The sequence below is a fragment of the Dermacentor andersoni genome, chromosome 1 (assembly GCF_023375885.2).
Source record: "Dermacentor andersoni chromosome 1, qqDerAnde1_hic_scaffold, whole genome shotgun sequence".
In the NCBI taxonomy this organism is placed as follows: Eukaryota; Metazoa; Arthropoda; class Arachnida; order Ixodida; family Ixodidae; genus Dermacentor; species Dermacentor andersoni.
In genome coordinates, this window is record NC_092814.1 from 358500712 (window position 1) to 358509120 (window position 8409).

Below are 8409 nucleotides of genomic sequence, written 5' to 3' on the forward strand. Positions count from 1 at the left end.
CATCCATCCGGTTATTGCTATTACTCGACATAACAAAGGCGTACGATAATGTCAGTGATTTGGCTATCCTTGAGATACTCAGCTGAATTTATTGACCAGAGGTGGTGCGCAAACTTGTAGAAACATTTCTTGCTAATAGCACACTTGGTATCCCTAGGCCCGGCCATGTGTTTGGTCGTTTTCAAACATGCCAAGGAGTTCCACAGAACTCTGTGTTGGATCCATTATTCTTCAGCTTCACACTGATTCCACTCATCTGGACCCTAGGGAGCCTATGAGGAATACGCGACCTGATATATGAGGATAATTTCTCTTCATGGTCTACCCGCGATAATGTGGATATACAGGAACGTGCTTTGCAAGAGGTTATAAATGTGACTGATAGTCGGTGCAAGGCCACCCACCTGCAGCAGTCGCTGGAAAAGGGGGCCCTGATCTCCGTTAATAATTGTAGGGGCCTCTGCCGGCTTCCCAGGAGGCCGCTTTGTCTTATCCTTCATGGTTGTTTTGTTGCGTACATGGAGCCTGTTCGCGTTTTAGGCCTCGGTATTGCTGGTTCTGGGTCTGCCCACTGGTTGAGAGAAGTACGCCGTCGTTGAATTAAGATGCTGCACCCCGTTAGGCGCATTTTTTCAAAGGCCGGCGGTGTTCGAACTTATATAGCCTGATTACCTGCCCGGGGTATATTGCAGCCAAGAGTTGTCTATCAAGCCAAAATTCAACATCTGGCAATTAAAGAATATGGCCGGTGAGAGGTGGCAAACAGAGATGCAATGCAAACCAGCCCCTATCTGCCTCACCTCAGCCGTATTCATATTCTTCAGAGAGAAGCAGGACTCAAAACTTTAGATTAATTAGTTAATCGGCGGTGTTCCTTCCATCGTCTCAAGCTTTCACCTTGTGCAGCAATTCAAGCCTTATACCCATTACATCAGACAACACGCCAATCCTCCGCCGCGCGGCCATATCAGCATGCCACCATATCGCACAATCAACTAACAGACTGTAAGCCTCTTGGTCGCATCCGAAATCCAAACCCGCGACGGACACCACAGCTGTCATCTGCGAGTGAAGACACCGCAGAAATGTAGTATTGAATGCTGGGTGAGCTTATCGCGCTATTCTTCATCGGTATCGGAGAAGCCCAGGCCTTTGCCGATGCCATCGTCACCGACATGCTGGTTGCTACTGCTTCAACCTTACCTGCCTGAATCTTGTCTCAAACGTGCCAATATCACGTTCCATTTGGCCCGCCGTCTATATTCGCCGAATTGCAGGCTATATATCACGCATCTACCACTTTGAGATTAAAATTACCACAAGAAACATCAAAACTAGTTATGTACACAGATTAGGCCTAAGCGTTGAAAGGCCTTCGCCATGTATTAAACGGATCACCCATCGCCGTAGAGTGCATCGTGAAGTGCCGACGTTCCCATACACGGTGCGAATTGTTTGGATACTCCATTCATCTTCACCAGGACATATCCAGGCCGACACTCCCAGTCACCATCCTTCAGTGATATTTACATTGCCGCTCTTCTCGCAACACCCCGCGCTCACATGGCTATCAGAAAGGAAGTCCTTCGGCGCTCCACACGAGCCTTTATGACTCCACGTGGATCAGACCACCCGCCGTGGTTGCTCAGTGGCTATGGTGTTAGGCTGCTGAGCACGAGGTCGCGGGATCGAATCCCGGCCACGGCGGCCGCATTTCGGTGGGGGCGAAATGCGAAAACACCCGTGTACTTAGATTTAGGTGCACGTTAAAGAACCCCAGGTGGTCGAAATTCCCGGAGTCCTCCACTACGGCGTGCCTAATAATCAGAAAGTGGTTTTGGCACGTAAACACTATAATTTATTTAACGTGAAGGTTTGGCAAAGACTGTAGTGCTAAATGAATATGAACCACCACTAGCTATGTGTAGCTGCATTACTGAACCATTGACAAATCAAATTCAAATGTACTGATAAGTTTTTTTAGAGTTTAAAAATCTAATTATGAAGATTTCTTCACTATTCATACACATCTGGTACTCCGTATGCATTATGCCACCCATATCACCTGCACAACACTGGAGAGTGCTCATTTCTTTGGAGCCGAGTTTAGCATCGGAGCACAGCAGTGTGACCTAATTGGTTTTTATATTGTACTGGCCATAATTTTGTGATTAGTTGAAAAGGTGCGCAACTGCCCAGAAAGCTGTTGGTTATAGGTGTGCATTTGGAACTTGATACTGTTGTTTCTTTCATCAATGCTCCTCTTCAACAGCGACCCGCCGCAATGGCTTAGCAGCTATGGTGTTGCGCTGCTAAGCACGAGGACGCGGGATCAAATCCTGCCCGTGGCAGCCGCATTTATATGGGGGCGAAATGCAAAAACGAGCTTGTCCCGTACATTGGGGGCACGTCAAAGATCCCCTGGCGGTCAAAATTAGTCCGGAGTCCCCCACTACGGCGTGCCTCCTAATGAAATCGTGGTTTCGATACGTAAAACCCCAGAATTCGTTCATTCCTTCAAACAGCGCAATCACTTAGGCTACACAATTCAAAGAAAAAATGCGACACGTGCTAGCTGAAGAGAGCCGAATACAAGTTCCTTTAAAATTATATACAGCGCACAACGCATTAGTGAAGTACTTTGAAAACGTATCTCAGGCTTCAGATTGTAGAAAAAGAAGTAACTGATGAAGACTGTGACTGCTCTCCCGTCGAGAAACCGGAATAAGTGACCAAGCGACCAACCAACTAGATGTCACGAACCACATATAGGTTTGAAATCATTCTGCCATCATTTATAGGCATACGAACATTAGTTCATCAAATTCAATCTGAAATGCTCAGTTGCTCCTAAAGTAATCAGGAACTGCGTTGAATTTTTATTGCCAATTATACGGACACTCCAGGCACATTTGTGCCGTCGCCGTGATGTTCCGTATAAAGTCCAAGCACGATAACGTCGTCGCCGCGCGCCGCATGTTGTATATGCGAGTGAAAGCTTGCGGGGGTCAGCTGACGATTGCGGCTCAATCTCGCCCGCACAAGGGAGGAAAGCGGGGAGGTAGCGCGCCGTCTTCCGTCGTGCGCGAGCCATGGGTCGAGGGGAGGGACAGGCCCAGGGAAGGGGGGTGTGTTTTACTCCGGCGGCTCCCTTTTGGGCTCCCCTTCCTTGCGACCGGACTGAATTGGAAAGATTAGACAGAAACAAGAATCGGGAGGAGACAAGCTACGAATTACGTAAACTTTAGCTGTGCTAGATGTTATTTGTGAACACCAGAGGTGTTCCACTTCTTCCCGCTGATTTTCTCTGAACCAACTTCTTCAAACTTATTTCATACACCAAAAAGCATCATTACACCCGCCGTGGTTGGTCAGTGGCTATGGTGTTCGGCTGCTGAGCACGAGATCGCGGGATCGAATCCCGGCCAGGGCGGCCGCATTTCGATGGGGGCGAAATGCGAAAACACCCGTGTGCTTACATTTAGGTGCACGTTAAAGAACCCCAGGTCGTCGAAATTTCCGGAGCCTCCCACTACGGCATGCCTCATAATCAGAAAGTGGTTTTGGCACGTAAAACCCCATAATTTCAAGCATCATTACTTTGTCAAACATACTTCTTTATCTGCATCCGGTGACCGTATTTCACCGGCTAACAAATAAACGTTATCGCTCGGCGCTGGACGCGCTTGCACATATCGGAAATTTCGCGAATGTTATCGATGGTTCTATTCATTGTCTGTTGTCGACGAACCTTGTATAATCTGATTGCATGCGCGACACGCATTGTGTACTCGTTTCTGGAAGGCGCGCGGGCACCAGCGAATACAATGAAACTCTCGACGACTGATATACGAAACGCGACGCGCAGCAGACGACAACGCGAGCGCAAGCGCTGATGTCGATACTTTGTGCACTATTGTTCCTTCAAAAGTAAAAAGAAACCGTTGCTGCAGGCGTACATTCATTAATCAAACCTGTTTTTATATCTAAAAGATCACACAGATCACTAACCTATTGTTTCAAGCTTAGTTAGAGCAGGTTGTTTTAGGTCAGACTATGACGGACGAAGACAAGATAGTCCAGCAACAGTGCGCCGCAGCCGAGGAGCGAGCGTCGGCGTGCGTCAGAGCTCGTGTCCAGTGGTTGCGTGTCCTTTTGCTCCTACCGACGCGAAGCGACGCGTTCGCTTGTTGGCGCGTGCCGAAGCGTACCGATGCATGCCAGTGGTTGGGCCTTTAGGCGCCCGTACCTGCGGTGAAAGGTGAAAGAGCGAACGCGGAGCGCACGATGAAATACGCGAGGAGGGAAGCGGAGGAGGGTGCAGCGGCCCCATGAGCTGGAAAGGGGAGGAGGGTATGGCGAAAGCTTGAGAAGAAAAGTGTAGTGCGGCGACGATGCCTACGACGTGGCGCCGGAGTAGTGCGCGTCATCTAGGAGGTCAGTCTGCGGCGGCTGCTGTGAATCGCGCCCAAGCATCACCCATGCGCTGCGTCTCGCGCTCTCCAGATACCGAGGCAATCGCGCCACACTTCGCTCCGCTTGAAACGTGCCGCACGAGGCAGATAGTCCGCGCCAGCCAATACATCGCGAAATAAAAAAAAAATCACCGAGCAAGCGAACCGTACAGATGGATAACCAGCGAAGCTGAAACGTGCGGCCTTCATAACTGGGTTAATCCCGACGGTTCATTAAACGACGGATTGATAAGCTACCGGATCCTCGGTACGCAGTTGCTGCTTGCGCTCGGCTGCACTATAGCCTGTTCATGTGCCCGTATTGCAGCATCGGCACGGCGTAGACGTTTGCCTTCCCGTTTCTGCTCGCAGTGTTGCTGATCGAAAGCTGTGCTCTTCAGGAATACGTATGACGCGTGGCCTACCTACTTCGGAGCCGGGGAGAAACTGCTGCGCGCGCGCTCAGCGGCGACAGAGAGTAACTATGTCACTAGTAGTCAATCGAGCGCCTCTCTCTTTCTTTTTTTTTTTCGCGCATGCACGTGGGGTTGCGCCGGAGGAGCTTTAGACGCACACGCGACGGACGGACGAATCTGTTAGCCATATACAGCTTCGCTGTAGAATCAGGGGTTTTTACGCGTGCAAAAACGACGATCTGCTTATTAGGCACGCTGTAGTAGGGGACTCCGGAAATTTGGATCACCTGGGGTTCCTTAACGTGCACCTAAATCTAAGTAGACAGGTATTTTCGTATTTCGCCCCCATCGAAATGTGGCCGCCGTGGCCGCGATTCGATCCCGCGACCTCGTGCTTAGCAGCCCAACACAATAGCCAGTAAGCAACCACGGTGGGTATATAGCGAAAAGCAAACACGTATAGAGCCGTGCAAAAATTTTGCGTTGGGGAGTATAATAATCGTCGGTGAATTTTCCTCTAGCATAAAGTTCGTATTTAGTTTTTTTTTTTTGTTCTTTGTCCCTGTGTCTATCACAATGCTACGACGTTACTTCACTTATGGCCCGTCATGAGGTCTGTAAAATATAATACCATTAAAAAAATAAAATCACATGAGGACATGATTAGCCTGATAACGTCTCTCCGCGAACGGCAATACACATGCGTATTACTGACGTGAGGAAATGTGCCGAGCAGGCGACACCACAACGAATGTGCAAGGAGCTGCGAGAGTATAGCCAAGCACGGCCGTGCGACGTTGCTAAAGCAACGGCAGAGAGACCCGAGACTGGTGCAGCCGCGCGCCCACTCCATTGGTTGCTTGGAGCAACCTCGCCGGTCCGCCGCGGGTCCCGATCGAGTGACCAACGGAGCGCTCAAGAACCTCAACGAAGCGGCCATCGAAACGCTCACGAACTTCTACAGCAAGTGCTGGCAAGAAGGAAGGCTGCCCAAGCAATGGAAAGCAGCCAAGACGATCCTCATCCCCAAGCCTGGCAAGCCGCCCAACATAGAGAACCTCAGGCCGATCTCGCTCACTTCGTGCGTGGGAAAGGTCCTCGAGCATGTTCTCATGAACAGGTGGCAGCGTTACCTGGAAGAATCGGAGCTTTACCCAAGTTCCATCATCGGGTTTCGGAAGAAGCTCGGGACGCAAGACGCCATGATCTTACTGAAGAACGAGATCATCGACGATACGACGGGCACCAAAGACAACAGAGCCATACTCGGGCGGAACTTGCAGAGCGCCTTCGATAAAGTGAGGCACTCGGCTATCCTGGCCCAAGTATCCAGGCTAAACATAGGCAGAAGGACATACCAGTACATCAAAGACTTCCTGACGGAACCGACCACCGAAATCTGCGCGGGAGACCTGCAGCTCGAAGAGAAGAAGCTGGGCAGCGTCGGAACTCCGCAGGGCTCGGTGATCTCCCCGCTTCTCTTCAACCTCGTGATGATCGGGGTGGCCAACCGGCTAGAAAGAGTAGCGGGACTCCGGCACACCATCTACGCCGACTATGTTACGCTGTGGGTACCGGGAGGAAGCGACGGACACATTGAGACAACGCTGCAAGAAGCGGTCAACGCCATCGAGAAGCAGCTGGGCGGGTCTGGACTCGTTTGCTCTCCGGCCAAGTCAGAACTGCTGTTGATTCCACCGACAGGAGCGGGCAGGAAAAGAAAGAATATGGAAGTCAAGTACGAGCAGCCCAAGATCACGGTCAAGACAGCGGGAGAACAAGTAATACCGGAGGTCGAGAAGATTCGAGTGCTCGGGCGGCTCATCCAGCGAAACCGAGTCAACGGTGAAACGGTCAACAAGCTCGCCGGCAAAGCGGCCGCGGCAATGAGACTCATCAAGAGGGTGTCCAACAGAAGAGCGGGGATGAAGGAGGAGAGCCTGACTAGGCTCGTTCAATCCTTCGCAGTTAGCCACATAACGTACGTGGCCGCTTTCCACAACTGGAGGCCGAGCGAACGTAACAAGAAGACGCCACCATACGCAAGGCGTATAAGGCGGCACTCGGCCTCCTCGGGAGCACGAGCACCGAAAAATTCATGGCGCTGGGAGTCCACAACACGCTGGACGAAATAGCCGAAGCACAGAGAACGGCACAACTCGAGCGTCTCTCTGAAACGAGAACCGGAAGACAGATACTGCGGGACCTTGGTCTCGGGCCGAGGGAAGGCAAGCAGCAGAAAGACGCACCTATACCGGATAGCATCAACAGAAAGCTCAGGGTCTGCCCGATCCCGAGGAACGTGAACCCCTAGCACAACAAGGAGCGGAGGTTGGCGAGGGCCAGGGCTCTCGTGGACCTCCACGCCTGAGAAGAGGGCGCCGTCTGCGTGGACGCGGCGGAGAGTCGAGGGAGCAGCTACGCACACGCGGTGGTGGCTGTCGGGGCATCGACGGGTGCAACGAAGACCGCGGCGAGCGTCCGGACTCGAGAGGCGCACCGGGCGGAGGAGCTGGCCATCGCCTTGGCCGTCTCCGACCCCGGATGCACTATAGTGTTGTGTGACTCTAGAACGGCAGTGAAGAACTACGCCAAGGGTAGGGTATGTAGTGAGGCTGCGCGCATACTGCGCAAGGCCGAAGACATCGGACGCAAAAGCACTTTGGTGATCAAGTGGCTTCCGGCTCACATGGGCAGTGTCGTGTCGGAACGCCGGAACGTGAACCACAACGAGGCGGCCAACTCAGCCGCGCGAGGACTAACCGACCGCGCAGCTGCAAGCACGGCCGACTCGGAGTGTTGGTCGCGGTGCAGTGCCAAGGACAAGATGACCACATTCAATGAAATAGTGAAGTGGTACAGACTTAACAGACAGACTATGCTGCCACCTCACCCGGGGCTTACCCGGAAGGAGGCAGTGTTATACAGGCAATTACAGACGGGGTCCCTGCTCACCCCGGTGCTAGCTAAGCACGTGTGTCCGAGCGTGTACGCGAGTGACGTGTGTAGACTGTGCGCTGAGAGAGCCACCGCGGCTCACATCCTTTGGGACTGTAGTATAAATCCACGAGAAGCCAGCGAGAAGACGACGATCCCGCCGCAGCTAGAGGCTGCAACGAGGAGCTATGACCAAGATACACAACTCAAGGCCGTCCAGCAGGTCTCGGCAGCTCTAGAGAGGCAGCGACCGCGCGAAACCGAGGAGAAGGGGGGAAGCACCCCCAGGAAGGGGGCGGCAGCCCTCTCGGATCCGCGGAAGTAGCGAGGAACCAAGACCTCGAGGAGCACAATGCACGAGACTGACGTAGTGGCCGCGTCGCGGTAAAAGCTTGTCCTCCCTGCGTGGAGGGAGCCTAACCGACTCTGCAGGCATTTTCACTAAAATTGTTCTCTCTCTCTCTCTCCCCTTTCGCGCTTATTTTCAATAAAGCTACTCATTACTACATTACAACTCACCCTCGTCGCGCTGCAGTCGCAAAGGAAGGGTGTGCCAAAGGTACTGCTCACCAGTGCGTGCATGAATAAAGCTTGGAATAGAA

General features: G+C 52.2%; 1 pseudogene; it reads left to right on the forward strand.

The window, feature by feature from the left end:
* Positions 1-5982: 5982 nt before the first annotated feature.
* LOC140215380 (uncharacterized) lies at positions 5983-8132 on the forward strand (annotated as a pseudogene).
* The last annotated feature ends 277 nt before the right edge of the window (positions 8133-8409 follow it).